Genomic DNA, 25,856 nt, shown 5'->3' on the forward strand with positions numbered 1-25,856 from the left:
GTACAGACATACCCATAGTTCCATTCCTAAGTGAATTTTACAAACCTAACACACCACACCACCGCCCTTGTTCTATGTGCTATGATGTGGAGACATCATTGTGGTCAGGCCTTATTCTCTCTGAACACTATAACTGGTAATGCTAGGAACCCATTCAAAGAAAGTAAAACTGGGAAATGTTATTCCACAGGCAATGCAATATCCGCTCATAACCACTAGTCATCAGAGCCTTATACTGTAGATTAGTTCATGTCTTTTAAAAAACTATGCAAGCAAAGGTTTGTCCTATTCTAGATATTTTCCTAAGCAAACAGGAGACACCAATTAAAAAAAGTTTTGCATCTGTTCTTTTTACAAAGTCCAAATAAACAAGGCCCCATGTTCTCAGTGGCATTCTGGACCTAATTTCTGTGGCCAGCTTCCTGAATTCAATGTCACTTTGGTCCGGCAGGATGGAAATTTTGGAGATGCTTTATGCTGAGACTATAAACTGTCTGAGACAGGGACGGTCTTTTTGTTCTGTATTTGTACAGTGTCTAGCACAACGGGGTCTGATCCAGGACCGAGGCTCCTAGGTGGTACAATATTACAATATTACATTACATTACAATATTACATTATTAGTAGCAATTGAAAAATGCCCTTTTAATTTTTATAAATATGAAAAATCAAACAGTCAGCACAAGGGTCATGTATTGTTGCTGTGATTTTCAAAAGTGAATAGTGATCTCAGGTATCTCAGTTTTGGGGTGTCTAACTTTTTGATGCTCAGCATGTTCTGAAAATCAAGCTGGCACCCCAAACCAGTGGTTCTCAACCTTCCCAGGCTACTGTACTCCTTTCAGGAGTCTGATTTGTCTTGCCTGCCCCCAAGTTTCACCTCACTTAAAAATGTAGGCCTGGGCTTCAGCCCCATGAGGCGGGGCTTGGGCGTCAACTTTCTGCTCTGTGCCCCAGAGAATCTAACACTGGCCCTGGTGATGCCCATTGAAATAAACTCACCCACAGTTTGAGAACTTCTGATCTAGCACATAGAGTGGTATAAACAAGTCGCTGTCTGTATGAAATTTTAGCTTGTACTCTGCTTCTTATGTAGCCCGTTTTAAAACTAGGAAAATACCTAGCTGAGTAGATGTAACCCCTGGAAGACCTCTGAGTACCCCCCTGGGTACCCCGGGTTGAAACCACTGCCCTACAATATAGGCATGCAAAAACACTAGTTTCTTTTGAAAATCTTAACCTTTGATATTAAAATCCCCTTCAGATTCACAGCACAGATCTCTACCACCTAAACTAATAGAGTAACTGGTAACAGTAGAAGCCTGTTATACTTTATGTGGGACCATCACTGGAGAGGGGATGAGACATATCCATCGTCAGTTGGTTTCAATCACAATTATTTGCTGACAGCCAGGGATTGGCACCACCATGTTGCGTAATGGACACTTGACAAAATTACTGTACTTAGTGACGGGCATTGGGGGGTTTATGTCATTCAGTCATTCAATTTTTGAAAAATTACCATGGGCCTCAAAATTTTTATCACAGACACTTTTCTCCATGTATGGACACGTTGCTGACCCCTGCTGACAGCAGAGGATTGTAGAGACTGAGGACTCTGGGTTCAGTTCCAGGTTCTGCAGGGGTATGTACTCTAGTCGTTATAGACCTTTCTGCCCCTGTGCCCCTAGCTTGTCTCTGTCCCCTTCTGCTTGCATGCAAGCCCCATCCCTGCCTGCTCCACCCCTCTCCGCCTCTGTTTTTATCCTTCCTCCACTATTTGACTCCTTCCCCCACATCTCCCAACTCCTACTCCTCGTCTCCTCTACTGCAAGGTTCCCACTTCACATTAATGTAGTCCTGTTTGAAGAAGACTTGTTAGTGAGAACTGGGAAACTTTTAGTTCACACCAGCAGCATCCACATGGTGGATTTACAGCACAACACTTTGATACGCACTGCTATTCACACCCCCATAGTCCGAACTGTGGGGCAGCATAGACATTCCCTTAGGTACATCTTCTCCCAGCTTCTATTATGCGTTTCTAATCTCTCTCCACTACGGTACTGAATGATGAGTTGCAGCAGTCTTTTCTCTGGGTTCTTGTTAGTGCATCTGTGACAGTCGTTGTTATAATAATGATCTAAGCAGAGAAGAATTGTACTAAGTGATATCACAAATAAGTAAACATAAATAACTTGCAAAAAGAACAGTAGTTGCAATAACTTTCAAAAAGGACAGTCTTACTCAGTGGTTCCTTATCAGGCAGGATACTCTGTGTGGAATTGAAAATACAGGAAAAAAATGCTGGCCCTGACTCTTTACTGAGCAACCTTTACTGAGCTCAGTAATTCTTACTCATGCAAGCAGTCAGTATTCATGGAAAGGACTGCACCGTCAGGTACATAACTGGCCTGATGATGTTTACTGTGCAAAATCAGAAAAAAAATTAGCTATGCCCGTCACCAGGGAACAGACTGCTAGGAGGCATTTTAGTTTTTATACTGGGATTATTAAGTAGTTTAGACTCACAGGGCCCAATTTTCAAAAGTGCTCGGCACCCACAATCTAGGCCAAATTTTCAAAAGAGCTCAGCTCCCATTCCGGCATATGAATGGACTGATTTTCAACTGTATATAGAGCAGCTCCCATTGGGATGTTCTCGATGGGAGCTGCTGGGTGCTGAGCTCTTTTGAAAATCTGATCTATATTATTTAAAAATAGTAGTGAAGTTCGCAAGTGACTGGTGAAAGTTTGCCTTCTGATGCAGCTCTGTTCAGAGCAGAAAGCACATTTATTAGGATTGTCAGGTGTATCAGGGTCACAGGACATCCACTATGCCAGGACACTTTGTCTTACATTTTCAATGATACATACAGGCTCATAATGGGGCCCTCATTTGGGTATATCTCATTTAATCAGTTCCCTGCCATTGCAGGATCCTAGGGCATTGGTGCACCTCGGTCCCTCTTATTCTCTGCTTGTAGCACATAATAGTTTAGTCTACTGAGGGCTAATTTCAGTTGTTGGGTTTAGCCTGCAGGTTTGTGGCCTGTGATACACAGGTGGTCAGACTAGACGATCTGCTGATCCCTTCTGGTGTTCGACTCTGTTACTCTGATCATGACATTTGCATTACTTTTTCAACAACGTAGCAAACAAATATAAATATGAAATCATAATATAGAAGATATAATACATGTAGCTCAATTCATATATGTATGTCCTCCCGCATTCCCTGCAACCCATTCATCTCTCTGTTTACAGAGATGCTGTAAATGCGTTATAGCCATGTGCACAAAGACTGGCTTACTGGGTCCTCCTCCAAACACTTCCCACCTGCAACCTGTGTTCTTCCCTTCAGGTTCCATGCAGGTTGCTGCAGTGAACATTCCTGTATAAACTGGAACATTCTAAGGAAGTGAGCATGAAAGGGGCATGAACACAGCTGAAGTCAATATAATATTTCATTTGAGATAATATTCAACTCAATTTTTTGAGGCTATTAGTCGAGCAATGGTCAGCAGTTTAGAGATTATTTATTCGCTCTAAACAACTTTATGAGAAAAATAAACCATCAGTTTTTATGGAACACTCACTTCTAATCCTTTTTCCATGGAGCCGGAGGATTAATAATGCTGTTCGTTCAGCATGCTGGTTGTGTTCGTTTTGTTTCTGCATGCCACAATAAAACATGCAAAGCATTGTAGTGTATATCTCTCTTTGAGGCCCATTCTTTGTATTATTAACCTAGCCCTTTCTCATTTTTAGTTTGTTTATTGCCACACCTCCTTTCCTTGGACCCAGCAATTATCCCTTTCCTGAAGTCCTGCTGGTACTTATGGCTAGATGAGGGCAGCCTCTCTGTTTGACTATATCCAAACAGCAACAGCTGTCTGATGTCATACTGGCAATCTGGGAAATGCCTCTCTCTTCTGCTGTCTCTCAACTTTTAGTATCTTCAGTAGTTACACACACCTCTGGAGAGGGTGAATATTTGCAGCCAGCACCTTTACATACCCTTGGGTGAGCAGCCATGTTTTTCAACCTTATTTCAGCAAGCAGGTGGGACTTTCAGGACTACAAAATCCCAGCCCTGTTTTGATGGAGCTGTCACCAGCCATTTGAGACAATTCTTCTGGGAATGCCATCAGATTGTGGCCGTTTGGCAGAGGTGCAGAGGGTCACTGAAGTACCATATATGTACCATGTAATGCACCATGTGGATAGCACGATAATCATAATACTTCTACATTTTCATCATTATATGTTTGAAGAGAATTTCAGTAACATTGTGCATTACTAATACTTTTTTTTAGAGGAAATCTGGTTATTCCTGCAATCTTAAATTATAGCATTTGCTTGATGTGAATTTTGGTCCAATTTCAACCAACAGAGCTCCTGTTCCATTGCGTTATTTAATTACAGATTTAGCCACACTTCCCAGCCAATAAGAACCTTAATATATGGCCACTTAATCTAATACTGATCTATTAAAAACTACACACACCGTTTTAAAGTAAAGGAGGACTTGTGGCACCTTAGAGACTAACAAATTTATTTGCGCATAAGCTTTTGTGAGCTACAGCTCACTTCATCGGATGTTAGACAACAGATGGAATTGACAGTTTTAATAGGTAGCAACTAACATCATCTCCCAATCTACACCTCTGTATTGGATTTCAAGCAACTGATATCAGTGTGGACATGTGTAGATATGGGGCTTGCATTTAAAGTCAGAAATTCAATCAATAGCCTGTCTCTCAACAGACTTTTACTAGATTATATCAGTTAGAAGTGACCATCTGGCCTAATCTTGGGAGTTCTGAGGTATCATGTAGATCTTTTTCACTAATGTCATTTTTATTTGGTTAACATTAATAAACTGTAGAAAACATTGCAAATCTTGCACTCTGAAGCTGTAACTCAATTTTGTCTTTTACATGAGACAAGTCAAACATCTGGTGAGAGAGAGAGAGAGAGAAGCACACGGGGAAGACACAATAGCTCTGAAGATTTTACTGACTTTCTGATGTTACGAAATGATATAAAGTGGCAGCCTTTTTTATTTTCTAAAAAAGGATTTGACTAAGAGGCACCCCATGTCTAACTTAATCATTTTGCAAATAACCAATATGAAGGAAAAGATGTAGATAGCATTTTGAGGGATAAAATCTTTAGAGCATTCTATTCCTGTGGTTAAAAAAAAAGAATATACATTACATATTCATCTATTAGATTTACGCTACAAATAAATTTTAACTTTTAATCTGTTATAGTCAATATAAATCACAAATCCGTGATCAGGATTTTAACCCCATCCTATCCCAAGAGTTTATTAACTGCTGAGTGGTTTTTTTTATAAGTGAGTCAAGAACATTTTCTTTGTTTTCATTTGTTCCAGCTTCAAAAATTTCATTTCATATTTTTCTTTGTATTTGGCTGAACCTGAGATGTGTTAGAGGAGCTCTTTTCACAAAGAGAAGGGGGAGGGTGAACATCCCAGATCTGATTATGAATCTGATTACTAAATGGTAGGAAGATGGTTTAGTTATTCAAATTCATGGCACTGGGTTTTGATATTGCAAATAAAGATCAGGAGTGATTTAGAAATGAGTCTGATATTCATGGAACTCCAGAGTTTAGGTGATAAATGTTTCTCGCGTTGACTCATTTCTAATCATATGCAATATTTTTTTCTGGGGATGGGGGAAAAGAGTCTTTGTTGCTCAGGAAGTTTTAAGGATCAGCTGTTTTTCTTCACCCCCTTTAGAGCCGCATGCCACAGCGCTGCTTGATGAAAATGCTGGTTGGGACTCTCTTTACGCACCAGTCCTTATGCAGTAGAAGGGAATCACCACAGGGTCACTTCTCACTTGGGGTTAAGTGTGCAGCTTACATAGCACTCATATCTTCTTTCAGAGTAGCAGCTGTGTTCGTCTGTATCCGCAAAAAGAACAGGAGGACTTGTGGCACCTTAGAGACTAACAAATTTATTTGAGCATAAGCTTTCGTGAGCTACAGCTCCGATGAAGTGAGCTGTAGCTCACGAAAGCTTATGCTCAAATAAATTTGTTAGTACTCCTCATATCTTCTTGTGGCTAAGAGAATGAGACTAGTATGGGAACCTTATTAAATATACAGCTATTGTTGTGCTCTTGGGTAAAGCATTGCTGTGTGGTATAGCAGATAGGGATTGGACTGGGCATCAGGAGATATTGGTTCTCTCTCTGGCTCTGCAACTCATCTGGTGTGTAACCATTGACAAGTCACTTCATCTTTCTGTGTGTCAGTTTCTCCTCCCATCAAATGGTGATAATGACTCTTACCTTCTTTGGTTACATGCTTGAGATCTGTGGAAGAGGAGCGGTATACAAGCGACGTTTTATTATATTTATTATTTAAAAGTTTCACATATAAAGGGACACTAGCTAAATTTGGGTATTTATCTATTTTTGTGAAAAGGTACCAGAATACTAAAGCAATAGACAGCATTCAGAGATTTTTAAGAGCAGATTAAACAAATACCTGTCAGGGATGGTCTAGATAATACTTAGCCCTGGTCTACACTGGGGCGGGGGGGAATCCATCTAAGTTATGCAACTTCAGCTACGTGAATAACGTAGCTGAAGTCGACGTACTTAGATTGACTTACCATGGTGTCTCCACCGTGGTGAGTCGACTGCTGCCACTCCCCCGTTGACTCTGCCTGCACCTTTCGCAGCGCTGGAGTCGACGGGAGAGCGCTCGGGGGTCGATTTATCACGTCTAGGCTAGACACGATAAATCGATCCCCGCTGGATCGATTGCTGCCACCGATCTGGCGGGTAGTGAAGACATACCCTTAGTCCTGCCATGAGTACAGGGGACTGGACTAGATGATCTCTCGAGGTCCCTTCCAGTCCAAGGATTCTATAATTAAAAATAATCATTGTCTTTTCACTTGTGCTGTAGAATATTTGCCACAAAAACAGGTAATTTAAAGAAAACACCAAGAAAATGTCTGAAAAAGTTAAAATAATACAGAACTAAGCGAAGTGGCTGCTGGTTGAAATTTTTTGGGAGAAAAGTGGCCTAGTTTGGAAAGAATTTTTTTTCCAGAAAATGTTTGTTTACTGGGTAAATATCCTGTTTTTTAATTAAAAAAAAAAAACAAAAAAACTGAAAACCTTTCCAGGTTTTTTTTTGGTAAAAAAAAAATGAATATTTCAAAAAAAGTTTTTCTTTCAAAAATATTAATAAAAAAATATTTACTAGTTTCTGTCTAGCTCTAGAAATGGGATGAAACTTTGCACAGCAAACTTTTTCCAAAAAAAGCCTGCAGCATTTCTTCATTTTTCACCATGAGACTCTGGCTGCAGCCTGAAGTTCTAGTGGATCAGTTCTAATCTTGAGCAAAAGACTGAAAAACATTTACAAGTGATTGGTAAATTCTGGAAATTTATTTTATTCTTTTAAAAATCAAGAAACCCCTGGTGAGCAGTTTCTTGGTTAGATGCTAGACACAGCTAATAACTTCTTCTCCGCTAGCATGGTATGAATGTACAATATATTTTTTTACTTTCTGTTTTTTACCATAGTTAATAAACCAGAATGCAGATAAGAGATTCATAGTTAATTTTCAACAGCTAGTGCTGCATGTCTCAGTCTATAAAGTGCTGGAAGTCTGGAGCTGTGAATTCCTCGATACTGACAAGCCAAACAGCTTAGAAATTATAATTATAAGTTACAAGTGTCTTAAGGGTTGTTCTTCTGACATAAAACTAATTTCATGTTTTTATTCATAATATGAAAGAGACGAGAAGATAAAGCCTTATTTAGATTGAGCTCCTAGAGATATCACAGGCTCTGTCTCCTGATTATAATGGGAAGAGATCACTTACTTCACTCTGTGTAGCAGGCTGATTCTTTCTGTGTGCTCTTTTTGACAATCATGCTACTGTAAGGAGAATTTGTTTGCCTTTTTCATCCCAGCCTTGTTTAAGCTCCCAGGCAAACATCTACTGGTTCCTGTTGTTTTTCCTTGGTGGCCGTCATCTAACGATATAATAGATTGAAATACCATTCAATTTTGTAAGAGCTGCACTTTAACACAATAATGAGAACATATTCCAACTGATTTTTAATGTCTTTCACCCCTGTTGCATTTTATATCATGTGCAGGGTTTCCCAGAATTACCCCTTTTTTGAGGTAGCTGTCCTGGGAAATCTGCCAGGTGCTCAGAATACACGGCCAGCTGTCCAGTTTTATGCCCTTAGAATCCCCTGGAATATTCTGGGATCCCCTGGAATATTTTTTTTGTTTCCTGAGAGGCGACAATCCTCATGTAGATGGCTAAGCCCCTTGAGTCTGTACTCTGGTTTTCACTTGTGCAGCTATAATTTTCTGAGGCAATGCGATTTGTTGAGTGAAGAAGCATGACAGTAGTGGCAGCAGCTGGATGGAGAAAGGAAGAAGGTAGCTTGTGATGCTTAGGATAGTACTCTCCACCCATCCTCAGAAAAGGAAACCATGAAATCACAGGATCTGTTTGAAGGCAGCAACTACCCAGCGCCTCAATCCCGCAAACACACACGTGTTTGGCTGAAATTCTGGTCCTGTGTATTCAATGGGAATTTTACCCTTGACTTCAATAGTAATTATTATTTTTATATTTATTAAACTTTTTCAATCTTTGTTTTTATACGAAACCAAACAAATTCTAGGTACCAACATCTAGAACACATACAAAAATATTATACATCACAAATGAGTAAAGACCAAGATATTTACACTATGCTAGGATTCTCTTGTGTTAACCACAATATTTCCAGCATGTAGCTTTTTGTGGCACGCATGCGCACGCACACACACACACAAAATAAAAAAGAAATCATAGTCAAGAGGAAAAAGATGGGAGGGGAAGAGAAAAGAGGAGAGGAAACAGGGAGAGAGTGTCTGGATTTATCTTCCGCCTTTCATCCAGGCCTCCTGCAGGGATCTTTAATTGACCAGTTCTTGGAAATTATCCCAGATGCACTCAATGTTTTCTGGGGTTTGCTGTCTATTGTAGGTGATCCTTTCCTTCACAGCTAGGTCTGCCAGTCCATTATACCAGCCTTCATGCTTTGGAGTGATTACTTTTTCAACATAGCAAACTCTGACATCTTGCATCCAGTAAAGTTCTACGTAGCCATGCCATTCATTATGGTAATAGCCTCCATTTGACCCAGTCTGCAGGTATCTGCTTTAAGGTCAAGTTAAGTTTCTAGGATCATGTTAATTCTGGTTTTAATATTAACCCCGCCCCCCCCCACACACGCAACTTGAAAAAAATAGGGCATGACCAAAACTTGTGCAAAATATTAATTATTAGTAATATTTATTTGTATTGCATTAGCACCTAGGAGCCCCAGTCATGGAACACAAACCCATTGTACAAGGCACTGTACAAACATACAAAGATCTTACAATATAAGTATCAGATGAGCAGGAACGGGTCAGTATAGGCAGCAGGCCAGGCAGCAGGCCAGGCAGCATGCGGAAATAGTGAAATGATAGGGCCAGGTTTTTACCCCTTAAATTTGAGAATGTGAGTAGTCTCCCTGAAGCCATGCATATAAAGGTAGGTGCTGACTAGGGTCTACCATTTCCAACTTTATGTAAGTAGTCTGCTTCGCCTTCAGAGTCTTGGAGCCCCATACTTGTTTCACTTACACCGGTGAGAATCAGAGTAACTCCATTAATGACAATAGAGCCACACCAGTGCAAAACTTGTGTTAGTGAGAGCAGAATCAGGCCCTCAAAAGCTGGCCTCCAAATTTACAGGGCTGAACGTTCAAGTGAGCTTTGAAAATTGTCCCTGTAGATGTTGCATGCTCAAACGGGCATTTGTATAATTAAATCAGGTAGCTGAATTCTCAGATACCAGATTTATACATGCAAATGCAAAGTTTGCATAGGCAAAAGGGTGATTTGGAAGGTCCATGATAAGTCTTTTCACTAATTACATCACAGAGTTTCATATTTGTTGGAAACAGCCAGGCACTGATTCAGAGATAAATTATACGTGATTGTAATATTTGCTTCTAAACTCCTTGTGATTAAAATACTTTGGTCCTTGTTTGTGCCTGTGACAGGTCCTCTGCCTGGGAAGTTCTGTCCCCTCCTCCTGGGGCCCGCTGACTGCCCCAGTAATGCTCAGAGAGGCTTCCAGTTATGCAGCACCCATGGCTTTAATTACACACACAGTTCTCCCACCACCAGTGTTGTGCTATTTACAAGGCTTACAGGGTTAGTTTCCTCTTTGGCTAGCAGTCAGCCAGGAGCCTGACCTTTCCCTCTGGCTGCCCCCTTTATACTGGCTCCCAGCCGTTATAGCTGCTGGTTTGTCAGGCCCGCAGGTGGGGCCAATCCCCAGGCCAGGCATCAGGCCTGTTCAACCAGCCCCAATCTATTTCTCTTGATTGGAGCTGGCTGAGCAGGGGCTAATTAGGTGCTTTTGCACCAGCACCCTGTTACGGTGCCCTCAAAACACTTTTATAAGCCAGTGCACACTAAAACTGCAGACTGTGATGTCACTTCTAGCAATATCTTTCTAGCTTGTTTACTTGTTATACCTTTACTTGTTATACCATCCAGAATATGGAGGAAGAAACAATCATGGAAGTATAGGGCTGAAAGGGACCTTGAAAAGTCACCTAGTCCAGCTCCCTGTGCTGAAGCAGGACCAAGTAAACCTAGTCCATCCTAGCTGTACTTAAAATCCTCCAGTGATGAGGATTTTACAGCCTCCCTTGGAAGCCTATTCCAGAGCTAAACCACCCTTATAGTAGAAAGCTTTGCCTAATATCTAACCTAAATCTTCCTTGCTGTAGATCAAGGCCATTTCTTCTTGTCTTACTTCCAGTGGGCATGGAGAACAATTGATAACCATCCTCTTTATAACAGGACTGACCACAATTGAAGACTGTTATCAGGTCCCCCACTCACTGTTCTTTTCTCAAGACTAAACATGCCCAGATTTTTCAACCTTTCCTCATAGGTTAATATTGCTAGATGGAATCATCAACGTTTAGGAAACATGCAGCTGAAAATCTTGTGTTTTGCTCCATTTCTCTTGTATGTATCTTGCTTAATGTATACATTCTTGCTATTGCATGTGTAAGGGGACTGCTGCCCCCTTACTAACATTCAGTGGGGGTGTTTCAGTTGCTAGCTCCCAGTACTAAAAGGGGGAAGGGTCGATGGGGAATCAGGGCCCTGAGACTGACAGTCCCCAGGAACAATGGGGAGAGGCCAATGCTCCAAGTCAGCCTGAATGACAGGGCGGGCAGGCTAATTAGGGAGTCAGGTGGCTAGGGAGGTCCCGTCCTCTGTGTGAGTTGGAATTGCCTGGGTCAGACAGAGTGGGGTTGAGCTAAGGAGAAAGCAGGAGCCCAAGCTGAGCTGGGGAGCAGAGCTGTGCCAGATCCAGAGAGAGCAGACCCTGTCCTGGGAGCAGAGCTGCAGCCCCAAAGCTAGAGGCACAGCCCAGAGAGTTCAGATTTGCCCTGGGAGGAGAGCTGCAGCAACCAGAGCCAGAGGGGCCAGAAAAGCAGCCCACGAAGCAGGTCTGTGCTGGGAGCTGAGTCACAGAAGCAGCCTGCAGAGCAGACCTGTCCTGGGAGCAGAGCTGCAGCAACCAGAGGCAGAGGGGCCAGAGAAGCAGCCCAGGGAGCTGGAGGCAGAGCAGCAGCCGTGCTGAGGTAGAGTGGAGCTGGAGCTGGGGCTGGAGCAGTCCGGAGCCAGGTGTCGTGAGCAGCTGGAGAGAGTGAGGGGGACCCTGGGCAGTGGGCCCAGCACAGGGAGACACCTCAGCCAAGAGGCTCTGCAGGCCAGACTTGGAGCGGGATTGGTTACCCTGACAGGGTGGGGGCGACCCTGGGAAGAAGGGCCCTGCCACCTAGAGCCTGAGAGCGTGTGGCCACCACCAGAGCGAGTGTCCAACCCACAGCATCCCTGCAGCACAGCCAGGGCTGGAGAAGGAGGCCTGGGACTTACAAGGAGCAGACTGTGAACTGCCCGGACGTTCCAGAGACACTGTTTGTGATGTTCCCTGCCACAGAGCGGGGTGATGTGTCTCCTTTAACCTTTCCCATTTTTCCTTATTCTTTTTAAAATAAATTGTTGATTTAAATAACGTGTATTTGCTTTAAATTGTATGTAATGGTCAGTGGGTCAGAGAAGTGCCCAGTGCAGAGAGAGTACCCCGGAGACCCTAGCCCCTGTCCTAGGTGACCACAGCAGGGTTGGGGGTTGAGCCCCCCAGGAATCTTGGGCCCAGCCTTGTTGGGGTTACGAGGACTCTGCCAGACAGGAGAGTGGAAGGGGAGTCCTCAAGGGCAGGGAGGCCACTGGGTAAAGGAAGTGGGAGCGAGGACTCAGATCCTTTCGCTAGCCCACTTCACCGGGGTAGTGCAGAAGCCAGGAAAGTTCCCCACGATAGCGGGACTATTCCCTCGCTTACACATGTATAACAAAATGTTATTGGTTATGAGCTGAAAGAATTTCATTGTGGTTTGTTGGTTTTGCAGGAAGGTAATTAAGTCTCCTTTCTACACACTCAGAGGCTGACCAATGATTTGAACATTACATGGCTTGACCTGATTTTCTGGTATTCCATTTTGGCTCTGTAGATTAAAAGAACTGGCTAATTGCTAGATCAATATGGCAAGTGCCATCTGCCATTCTTCAGTGGTCCCAAGGATTGCAAAATCTCCAAGATGGAGTCTTCCAAGATGGGTTGTGTATTACACTGGCAGAAAAGTTGGCTGAGATTTGCACCATGGCTGCCTGTGCTGTAGTTATTTTTTGTGGCTAAATAAATAACTTAACTCTTTGTACTCAGCCCTCATCTTCCTTCATCATTAATCCAATTAAAATAGAAAACTTTACTCACTTTGTGTAATCTTCACCTCCTTATTTCAGAAGACTATTGCATCCACTCAAAATGATCCACAAGAATGCCTCTGAGGTTTGATTTCTTTGATGTAAGGGATGGATTAGTGGGATCTAGAGAGGCAGCCTGACTCAGCAGATAGGGCACTGAACTGGACCTTAAGAGACCTGGATACTAATTCTGCTTCTGCCACTAGCCTACTGTGAGGCCACGGGCAAACCACTTCACCTCTATGAGTCTGTTTCACCTCCCACACCTTGTCTCTGACCTGTCTGTTTAGACCAGTGGTTGTCAACCTGTGGCCCACGGGCTGCTTATGGCCCAATCAGCACAACGCTGCGGACCATGTGACATCCTCAGGGCCATACAGGTAGTGTACATATTGTGTGGATGTGGCCCACATAATACAGAGAATGGCATATGTGGCCCACAATGGTAAATAGGTTGAGAACCACTAATTGAGACTGTAAACTCTTTGGGACAAGGACTGTCTTTTAAAAGCATACGTTTACCTAGGAAAATCTACGTCTTTTGTGATCAATCGGGCAAGAAACAGGGTGGTGTGGGGGAAAGCTTTACAAAATCAAAGGTTAAAAAATGTTGAGCAAATAGACTAGGGTTTATTTTGCATTCAGATAAGTAATTCATCACAAATTCACAAAACAATTAGTAATGAATTAATGATATTGCTTAACAACTGTATTTTTGATTAACGTATAAATAATTTAACTGAGTATTTCTTTAGTCTTCCCAGTTTCTGCCATTATTTACTGGCCCTGTCATGGCTGCTCCTCGATCACATGCCTTATAAAACATTTCCCAATCTATTGCAAGGGCCAGTTTGTTTTAAAGCTCTGAGTTAACACCACGAGAGCTATTAACAAGCTTATTAGCATAATCCAGTGTGATAGATCATCATATAAAAGTTCAGCTCCACAACGGAATGGGACTGGGAAATGGCTCTGAAGATTTTATGATACAATAACTATCCATTTGATAAGCAATTAAAAAGCTATCTTGAGACACTGAGGGTGAAGACAATGGGAACAAGAGCACAAGTCAGCTAGCCAGAATGCAAACCATATCAGTGAGTTGCATTGCTTCTACTCCTTAGTCAACAATTTCACGTCACTGAGGGTATGGAAAGCTCTGATAACAACTTGTGCCTGTTTTTGCCCTTTGACTCTAGAGCAGAAAACAGCCTAGGGCACAATATCTTCTACTAACCCTTCCATGCTCAATTTCTTAGCCTTTTCAAAGAACATAGAAATACACACTTGAACCTCCTGCTTTTATCATGGTTTTTTTTACTTTTCTTAAATTTCACATTCCTTTGCTTAGTTGCATGCATTATCCTTAGTGAACTGCTTCAGAGAGAATCAGAATAAAGGTTGCTGGACACATTTTCAGGCATTACATTTCAAATGCTGGCCCTGTAGAATACAATTGTATTGTGCTTAAAAAATGAACATGGAATAAAAAGGGGAACATCTATATTGTGCAAAAGAGTTGATGTTAGAAAAGTGTCGCTTTCTATAATGTGCCATAGCTCTGATATGATAATACTTCTCCTGTTTAGTTCAATCCTCGCTCTCCAGTGATTATTTGACCAAAACATCCACTGTCCATATCATGGAAAACAAGCAGGAGATTGTATGAATATGTAGATTTTTTTTCTACCAGCTATCTCAGTGTTCTACAAACATTAATTTATTAATCCTTATAGTACCACAATGGAAGGCTGATGCCTGTAAGGTGGCAGAATGGTCTAGTGCTTAGAGCTGTGGACTAAGACTCAGGAGACTTGGGTTCTATTTCTAACTCACTGCTGTACTGTGCTACCTTGGACAGATCTTTTTGTCAATATAAGGCTCCTGTTTCTTCATTTTTAAAATTGGGATAATAATACCCAACGTTGGAATGTGCTTTGAAATCCTTGCATGAAAGATATTATACACATGACAATTATTATTGTTATTATACTAATAATGGTAAACTGCAGCACGAGGTGGTTAAATGAGCTACCTAAGGTCACAAAGCCAATAGGGCTCAACAAAATTGATGATCATTTTTTCTCTAGTTTTTACATTAGAAACCCTTAGTGGTCTTCAGGGTTGAAAGATGAGTGAACTTCTGCCCACACTGTAGTAGTGACCAGCGCACACAGCTTTCACCACTAACAGGTTTTTCAGAGAAAGCACACAAAATGAAGCTACGTTCTTTGAGAAAACAAGTCAAAGTGGCTTCTGAAAACCCTCCAAACCAAATGGAGGACTAGAACACTAATGCTATGTGACTCTAAAACAGTAATTCTAGGTAACTCATGGGACCAATCACAATCAACTAAGAAATCTCAAAATATGAAAAAGATCCGCAAATATTCACCTTGACTTTTTTTTTTGGCACTCATCCTGCTAGAAGATATTCCTGGAATTATGTTTATTGCTGACAATTCTCTAATTTTTTCTTGTCAAAATGTGTCTTTGAAAACAAGCATTTTTGAGGGGAAGGGGAGAGGACAGGGAGGGGGAGAGTTTGCTATGAATTCCCCCCTCAGGATTTATAGCCAGTTAGTGGCAGTGCTAGCTATAGAACTAAGAACTCTCATTACTTGTCTATAACCATTAGAAAATAATACCTTGCAAAGACAACATTCCTTCCTAGGACAGGAAGATTTTCTGTGCTCTCTGATCAAGGAGAACACACAGAAAAAAACCCCAATTTTGAATATAAATAATACAACCTATTTCATGTTTGATATACAGAAGAACTGGGTAAAAATGCACTCCTTTCTAATAATAAACAATTTTTAAATGTTTTACTTTTAAAAATAACCAGTGTAAAAAAGCACATGATACCTGCTAGAAATGGGAATTAGCACATTAAAAAATGATGAAGTAGAAAGTATGGACCCAGGTCTCTGTTTCACTACAAAAAGAAAAGGAGGACTTGTGGCACCTTAGAGACTAACAAATTTATTAGAGCATAAGCTTTCGTGAGCTACAGCCCACTTCATCAGATGCATAGAATGCATAGAATTCTATGCATCCTATGAAGTGAGCTGAAGCTCACGAAAGCTTATGCTCAAATAAAGTGGTTAGTCTCTAAGGTGCCACAAGTACTCCTTTTCTTTTTGCGAATACAGACTAACACGGTTGTGTGTGGGGGCGGGGGTGAGAAAACCTGGATTTGTGCTGGAAATGGCCCACCTTGATTATCATGCACATTGTAGGGAGAGTGGTCACTTTGGATGAGCTATTACCAGCAGGAGAGTGAGTTTGTGTGTGTATGGGGGTGGGGGGGTGAGAAAACCTGGATTTGTGCTGGAAATGGCCCACCTTGATTATCATGCACATTGTAGGGAGAGTGGTCACTTTGGATAAGCTATTACCAGCAGGAGAGTGAGTTTGTGTGTGTGTTTTTTTGGGGGGGAGGGGAGGGGGGTGAGAAAACCTGGATTTGTCCTGGAAATGGCCCACCTTGATTTTCATACACATTGTAAGGAGAGTGGTCACTTTGGATAAGCTATTACCAGCAGGAGAGTGAGTTTGTGTGTGTGGTTTTTGGAAAAAGTGGGAGGGTGGGTGAGAAAACCTGGATTTGTGCTGGAAATGGCCCACCTTGATTATCATACACATTGCAAAGAGAGTGGTCACTTTGGCTGGACTATTACCAGCAGGAGAGTGAGTTTGTGTGGGTGGGGGCGGAGGGTGAGAAAACCTGGATTTGTGCTGGAAATGGCCTAACTTGATTATCATACACGTTGTAAGGAGAGTGATCACTTTAGATAAGCTATTACCAGCAGGAGAGTGGGGTGGGAGGAGGTATTGTTTCATGGTCTCTGTGTATATAATGTCTTCTGCAGTTTCCACAGTATGCATCCGATGAAGTGAGCTGTAGCTCACGAAAGCTTATGCTCAAATAAATTGGTTAGACTCTAAGGTGCCACAAGTACTCCTTTTCTTTTTGGCTCCTACTCTGTTTCACTGCAGTCCCTTTGCCCAGTGGATATGGACCTGTGGGAATTCTCCCTGCATAAGAGGGTCCTTGCATGGTTCAGAGCTGGCATGGGGGCTGCATGCCACACCCTCTCACAGCTGGAAGTGAAAAGGGAGTGGCTAGAGCATGTCTATGCTCTGATTATTCACAGCTATTGAAAAGGCCACCTGGAGCCATACAAAGCCTGGCTTAAATTAGAGCAGCCCTGAGGCTTTTCTACTTTACACCAGGGGCTCTACCAGTCCCTGACTAGCCCAGGAATTAGGAAACTATAAAAGTGATGTGGTGATGAGAAGACCCCCTTGTCTCCCATCTCGGGGTCCTGCACTGTCCATGGCTCAGCCAAAGCTGAGAAATCAGACCTTATTTCTCTCTTTATTTACAGTGACATGGTCCCATCATTGTAAAGTGGTCTTAGAGTCAAAGCTATGGGTTTCATTTGAGTGCAGTGAGAAGCATCATATACCTCCTTAGTGGGAACTGAAGCTCATTTAATAGATAAATTGAGATGACAAAAATGGCACGATTTAAATATTAGTGATCAAGAATGAACAGGGGAAAGAGAAAGGGAGAGAGAAGGAATCCAGCTTCTTTTATTACAGCCATCTTAGTACTTCAACAACAGGTAGCACTATTACATATTCCCATTCCACTTTAAAGCTCTTGTAATTTCCTTCCTTGTGTCGGGGTGATTTTATTCATTGTTTCCTTGCAGCAATGATTGATGTTCTGAGCTGCTAATCTCTCTGAGTGATAACTATTTTCATGTAAGTCCATGAGTCTATGACACAGGCTGCTCGGCCAGGGCTACTGCTGACTACTTATTTTGTGCCTCATTTACATTTCAATCTTGGCCTCATGAATGTAAAACCCAGGCTGCAAATTAATAACAGGAAGAATATTAGACCGCTCAAGAGTTGGGGAACAATGCAAATCCACCAGAGCGCAAGGCTTTACCATTGTGTTCTGAGAGGGACTCCTTTATTGGTCGGCGGTGAATGACATTACAGAGAATGGCATATCCAGAGTGACACAAATTTATTTCTGTCCCCAGTGCTCCAGTATATTTTCATAGAATCAGGGGGCTATTTGTCTAGGGACAATTTAGTTTCCATGAAAAATTTAAATGGTTTCTGTGGAGATAGTGGAGTGAAATTTAATTTGTTTCTCATTTACTACAGCAGGTATGAAAAGGAGAAAAATTGGATGTCTGATGGGCTGAAATTGGTGCTGTCCCTCCACACTATCCCCCAAAGGCCTGTGGGCCTATATCATAGAGATTGAGCAAGACTACCCTATCCCTCCCCCTTAGAGAATGGTAACCTTAAACCAACTTACAGAAAACCTTTGGGGAGGCTGCCAATCACCCTGAAAACAACATTTCCATCGATCCCCTGTCTGTGTGATTTATGGCTTCATTTTACGGTAATTGAGAATTAGTGAGAAGATTAGCAAGGCTCAACACTTCACCTTGATATGCACACTAAGCACCGTAATTTGTCACTGAGGGATGTTGGACACTTTTTTAGTTACACGGGGTTCCCATCTAATTGAATTTGGGGATAACATAGAAATTAATTTGACACGGGAAAATTTTGAATCCAGCCATCTCCTCTATTGTAATGCACAATACTGGGCTGCATGCCGGGGCAGCAATATTGATCCTGATCACTTTCAATTGTGGCCAGCTGAAGGATGGAATACACTAAATCTTATTTAAGCTCCTATGAAAGCAGTTCATCTGCAGCAATCTGTGGCAGATAAAGAATATTACCTTTCATTTTGTCTGACTGCATCACGATGAAGTTTTGAAAATTTACTTCTTGCAGCAAATATACCAAATGTCCAAAGTCAACAGTTACAATTCAATTACAGACCAGCTCTTGTGGGCTGTTTACAGGGTAATTTGCTACTTAGGCAGCAAATGAAAATACTAACTATACCCACCATGCATAGAGAAGTTACCGCACATGGAGACACCCTGAGGAATGGGAAAGAAAAAGATTCCAAAGTTCTCTGCAATTGAAAGGACAGGATTTTGGATTATTTTCCTTCTATCCTGAGTGGTTTCAAATGCAGTCATTTCTTGGGAATGCAAGTTGTTGAACCATATCATGGGAAGTTTATTTCTGAAGTTTATTAATTGCTTAACATCAGTGTCATAAAGATCAGGTGCTTTGTACAGAACATTCACATCTGACGGAGACACTAACTACACAAATTACTCTCTTTAATAACCTTAATTTAAGAAGTACCTTACTATTCAACTAACCCCATAGAGTGGATTGTTCAACTGGGCTATTTTCCAAAGTGCTACCCAATGCAAATAAAGGAGGCAGAATTTGGCCCTATGGTTTTGAGGGTAGGCAGGCAGGGTATTTATGGAGGTCCTTTACTGAACTATGTGGCTTTTTGTTATTGTTGTATTTAAGTTCTATTTTACTTATAGTTGGCATGAGAGCCCTTGGAATAAAATATATTATTCATTGTTATTATTACTGTAATGTATTTTAATTCAATCATCAATGACTGGCAGCCTTCCCAAAGGTTTTATGTGAAATAGTTTAAAGTTATTTATTCACTGGGGAGCAGCTCTATTGCTCACTCTTATTTAATATACACGCACCCACACACACCTCTAAACAATGTGGAGATTCCTCAGTTCACAAGAAGTTATCAATGGGTTTAATCTGAAATTCTTAAGATGTGACTGCAATTTATCAGATTTGTTAATGCTGTTCTGAAAATTGCCCCCAGCCAACCTGTGAATTCATAACAAGTAATAAATGCAAATGACAATTGTTATCAGCACTGTGACATCAATGCTAGTGTAGATTCTCACACATAGATTATTGTGGGTCACAGTACTGTACTGGAGGAACTGTACTGTTTGCTGCAGGGATGGTGATAAGATATTGCATGTGATCTCAAACTGGCAGAAATGGCATGTTGGTGTTTATTGATTTTATTGCTAAGAAAAACTCTTCATACTCGTAATATAATTTGATATATCGTATTAGCAGTGTGCATATTGCATATACAAGTCTCTTATCACATTTATGGGGTCTGTTTTCACTAATCTGATACAAAAGGGGTGTTAACATGACAGCGATATCACTGATACAATAAGCCTAAAAGAATTTAGATTATATTAACAGATTTGCTATCATATTGGCATACCTTCTGGACTGTGTTAGCAAAATAGAGCTCTCTAATACAATGAGAAACATATTAACATAATAAGAAAGTTATTAATACAATAAAATATTCACATTATATTAATAGCCCACCTAGCAAAAATGTGAACAAGATTTTTTTCTATTTCTGAATGTCAAGTACTAAAGAAAAAACAAAATGAAACAAAACAAAACAACCATCTCGCCCCCACCACAATCGTTAATTTTGCTTTAATACAAAATCTTAGTGTCTTACAGGAACCATATCAGCTTAGGTTGTGATCTCATTAGATTGAAGGTTCCAAGCAGTTATAGGTCTGATCTGTCACTTAGATGGGAGATCACCAAGGAAAACAACAATGTGCTACAGGAAGTGGTGTTGCAGATTCATCAGATGGTTTTTTTATGTCTAAATAATAAGGAACCAGATACCACTGTGCTTTGGCAAAGTCACGACTGGCAGGTCTTAAATCTGAATCTACAGGGTGTATAGGCACAGCTACACTCCAGCACTCCATCTGTCAGCCTGGTGGTGCTTGCTTGTCTGGGACTTCTGAAGCCAAGCCCCATTGTGATGCTCTGCCCCTGCAGTCCTATTGGTAGAGTCCCAGAGCAACTGATTGGCCTGCTGGCCCTACTTAAGTCAGCAGCAGGAAGTGGAAGCTGTCTGAGCAATTGGGCTCCACTTTGTTCTGGACTGTATGCCTTGTGCTTCCTGCGCCTGCTCTCCTGGCTTGATTTCCTGGCATCCTTACCCAGCGTGGCTCCTCACTGATTTGTGGTTCTGACCTCCAGTTTGTCTCTTGACTCTGACCTCCTGGTATCCTCAGCCAGCTGGCTCCTGAGTTGTGACTGTGGACTCTGGCTCTAATTACTTAGTCTGGCTGCCCATGACCCAGCCATGACAACTTGTCTGAACCACATTTACTCTGAAGGCCCAAGTTGTGCACCTGACCTCAGTCAACCAATGATGGCAGGAGCAGGTGAGGCAGTTCAGCACTGAGAATACTGTGTTGAGAATGCAGTGTGCCGTGCCTTACCCCGAACAGGGGCCTGCAGTACCATTGCTCAGTGGTTTGACAGGAACCACCAGAGGTCTGGCGGCTTCATGAACCAATGCCACCTTCTGTTTCTGATGCGTCCCAAAATCTAGGCCTCTGACCAAGTCAAGGTGGCCCTGGTAATTAGCCTGCTGACAGGAAATGCGTTAGACTGGGCTTCCCCCTTGCTGGAAGGCTGTAGCCTGGTGCATCCTGGACTGAAATTTTTTCTTCAACTGAAGTCCATCCTCTTTGATGACCTGCACTGAGTGTGAACAGCCAATTGCGCCCTTAGGGGACTCTGGTGGGGGCATGCCACAGTGGTGCTCTTCTGCCACCTCAGATTGGATACAGTATGGAGTGAAGTAGCACAGCTGTATCCATTCCAAGGGGACTTACGGAAAGAAATCAAAGATGACGTGGCCCACAGTGAGATGCCAGTGGGCCTAGGTACCTTTGTGGACCTCACAATCTGCATAGATAATCATCAGTGAGAACGGAAGGAGGAGAGAGGAGGTTGCCTGCAGCCTCCCTTATTGTGTACCATGACCCCAGCTTCTGAATCACCTGCCAAACCCATGTGAGCTGACCTGGCTTGCCAGCAACTCACACCTGAAGAAAAGGAACAGTGCCACCAGTACCATCTTTGCTTCTACTGTGGTGAAACTGGTTGTGCCATCTTGGTCTGCCCAGTCTGAACATCAAAAAGCATGGGGAAACAAGCTGACCTAGGCCTGGTGGGGGGAGCTGACCTGGACCTGGGAAGAGAACTTCCCCATACCCTAATCCTCACTGAGGTACACCCTGAGCCCCATCCACAGACTTCCCATTTTCAGGTGCCTATCCAGTTGTACATTCTGGAGGACCCCTAACAGATTCCCTCCAACAGGCCCTCATTGATTCAGGAGCAGCAGACAATTTCATGGATGCAGCTACCACTCAAGACCTACAGATCCCCTGTTATGCAAGGCCATGCCTGAGACAATCAAAACTATTGATGGCTCCCCGCTGTCCTCTGGTCCAGTTGTGGAGGAGACTGGCCCCCCTGGAGGCTGTTATTCAGTGACACAGAGAAATAATACAATTCTGTATGATCCATTCCCCATATTTTCTTCTGATCCTTGGAATCTTCTGGCTGACTGTTCAAGACCCCCACCATTTACTGATGAGAACAGAAAGTCACCTACCCATCAGAACTCTGCCGACAGCATGGCCAGGGATCAGCGAACATTGCACCCAGACCCAAGGAGGCTTAATAGGTGTAGTTGCCCTTACTGAAACACCTACTAGGGCAAATATGGAACTTCCCCCAAGAACCATGGCTACACTGAGGTCTTTGAGAAGAAGAATGGAGAAAACCTTCTCCCACATCAGGACTATGACTGCCCCATAGAACTTCAGCCAGATGTGAACAATATACACAATGTCAGAGCCTGAACCGGCGGCATCGTGAGGATATCTCCAAGAGAACCTGGCCTGGGGGGTTCATCCGCAAAACGACTTCACCAGCTGGCACCCAGCTGGTCCTTTTGGTAAAAAAGAAGGATGGCAACCTCTGCCTCTGTGTCAGTTACTGAGCCCTAAATCAGATAACAATTTGTAACCATTACCCTGATCCCCGAGTTGTTGTAGCGTGTGGGGGCCGCCTGCATATTTACAAAACTGGATCTTTGGGGATCTTATAATCTCATCCGTATCTGAGAAGGTGACGAATGGAAGACTACCTTTCAGACTCACTGCAGCCACTTTGAATATTTATTCAGTCTGAATGGCATAACTAATGTTCCAGCATTTCATTACAGATGTGTTAGAAGACCTACTGGCCCATTTCATAGTAGTGTATTTGACGATATATTGATAGTCTCAGATGATCTGGACCAACACATCACTCACATTTGCGCAGTCCTGGAGATACTACGACAACACGGTCTCTATGCTAAACTAGAGAAATGTGCATTTGATCAGATCTCAGCAGAGTTTCTCGGTTTCATTCTGTCCCCAGAAGGCATCGATATGGATCCGTGCAATGTCCAAGTTGTCCACGACTGGGCAGCCCCCCCACAATTTGCATGACCTACAATGGTTTTTAGGCTTTGTGAACTTCTACTGGAGGTTCATTTAGGTTTTTTTAAATAAGCTGAGAACCATACTGCCCTTCTCAAAAAAAGAAAAAAGAAAAGAAAAGAAAAGAAAAAAAAAAGCCAAGTTCCATTGGTAACCTGAGGCCTGGGATGTTTTTGAGCAATTGAAGCTTGCCTTTACACTGCTGCAGTATTGGCCCATCCTCACATGTTGCAAGGCTCTAGTATGGTGAGTGGAGCAATCCTCTTCCAAAGACATGCACCGAAGCAAAGACTGCATCCCATTGCCTGCTACTCAAGGAAGCTTACATCTGAGCATAACTATGAAATCCTGGACAAGGAACTCCTGGCAATTAAGACTCCTGCATCCCTGCCTTGATTTCGCGGCGTCCTGACCTGGCATCTGATTTGTGCTGCTGACCTCCAGTTTCTCTCCTGATCCTGACCTATCTGTCTCTGGACTCGTGACTGTTGATTCTGGCTCTGACTACTAGGTCTGGCTGTCCGTGACGCAGCTATGACAGGCAGGTGCTGACTTTCAGATGAGGTTTTAAAACTGAACTTCTGCTTACTTGACATCTTTAAAGTTCCCAGTGCACTTTTTGTAAGAGCAGGGAGCATCTTCTCTGGTAGAGGCCATCTTTCTCAGGCCAAATTCCAACAGAATAAATAATTATATCCTGCCTCCCAAAATTCCCCTGCCACATTAATTAGATATATAGAAAAGGTATTCGTCTTCACTCTCTACTCCTACACTGTAAGGCTGCTGGCATGTCAGAGTTGGCTGCTTTCAAGTGGAGGATAAAATGAAGTAAGAAGTTAATATGTAGTGGTATATGACTTCCCTTCGATATGCTTATTATAACACACTCCTCATTGTAGTGTCTGAGTGCCTTCCAACATAAGAATGGCCATACTGGGTCAGACTAAAGATCCAGCTATCCCAATATCCTATGTTCCAACAGTGGCCAATGCCAGGTGCCCCAGAGGGAATGAACAAAACAGGTAATCAACATGTGATCCATCCCCTGTCACTCATTTCCAGCTTCTGGCAAACAGTAGTGCATTGAGCAACAGGAATAACATCTGTCACATGTTTGTTTTCTCTTCTTCTCTCCAGGGGTAGCGGTGTGGTGTGTGTGTTGGAGTGTTTTGCAAAAATTCAAAGCAGGGGGCACTGCAATATTTTTTAAGGTAAGAACAGAGTGGGCCAATAGAGGGCAGACCTCAGCATGGTGGGTGATAAGCACAGGAAAATATATGGTGGTCCAGAACCCGGACAGGATAGAGAGCAACAAACTAAGAGAAGTGGGCAGAAGGCTGTCAGACTTCCAGTAGCAAAACTCCCCAATGGCTGGAGACAGGACACTAGATGGGGAGGGCTCTGAGATACTACAGAGAATTTTTTACCAGGTGTCTGGCTGGTGGGTCTTTCTGAAATGCCCGAGGTCCAACTGAATGCCATATTTGGGGTCAGGAAGGAATTTTGCCTGAGGTCAGATTGGCAGAGACCCTGTTTTGTTTTGTTTTGATTTTTTTGCTTTCTTCTGCCACATGGGGCACAAGTCACTTGCAGGTAAACTAGTGTAAATGGTGATTCTCAGTAACTTGAAATCTTTAAACCAGGATTTGAGGACTTCAGTAACTCAGCCAGAGGCTAGGGGTCTATTACAGGAGTGGGTGGGTGAGGTCCTGTGTGCTGCAATGTGCAGGAGGTCAGACTAGATGATCATGATGGTCCCTTCTGAACTTAAAGTCTATGAGCCTATGAGGTAAAGATATGGAAGAGTCATACTAGCCTGGAAGTTAGGCAGAGATCCTGCTGACATGAATGCCAGCAAAACCCCTCGGCAAATTGATAAAACCTCCTTCAAAGTCTATGATATAAGTCATAGTGGGAGATAGGCGACTGGGCTAATCAGCCCTCTTATCTGTGATCCTAGGTAGCTAGAAAAGACTCATAGTCATTGCTCCCATTTATCCTACCGGAAGTAGCCAAAGGTTCTACCAGCAGGTTGTTTTCACACAAGTCACAGAGGCTCACACCACTCCTTCCTCAAAGCTGCTGAGAGCTCTTAAGAACATCTTCAGACAATGGGAAATCATTCAGCGCTCTTGGTGCTTTGTGTCTCCCAGTTAGTACAATATCCGTGAATCCTGAATCTCCAGGTTTATAGGCTGATTTTCAGCAAAATTCAAGAGAGTGTGACAGACTAAAGTCAATAGGCCAAAATCACCACTAGTATAAATGGATGAAAATACACTGACTTCAACGGAGTTTTATCACCCTTGCTAGTAGTGAAATTAACACATTATTTAATAACATGTTTGTGATGGGTTGCCCCCTTCAAGATGCCAAGACACCTGATATGCTGAGATGCCACTGAGCCTGCCTGCTCTTCCAGCATCCCCCCCTTTACCCTGTCTTGCTGAGCCAGGCTCTTTAGCCTCCTCTAGCGCACACACACAGGCAGGGCCACACCCAGCTGCAGAAAGACACAGACACTTAAGGGACTTGCCCCAGCACTCAGGTGCCCACCTCCCTTGGAGTGCAGACCCAAAGGTATATGTCTTGTGCTGTACAGAAGAATCTGCACAGTGCAAGCTCATAAAATTTTGTCCTCTTCCTCAATGTGAAGA

The sequence above is a fragment of the Chelonia mydas genome, chromosome 1 (assembly GCF_015237465.2).
Source record: "Chelonia mydas isolate rCheMyd1 chromosome 1, rCheMyd1.pri.v2, whole genome shotgun sequence".
NCBI classification, from domain to species: domain Eukaryota; kingdom Metazoa; phylum Chordata; order Testudines; family Cheloniidae; genus Chelonia; species Chelonia mydas.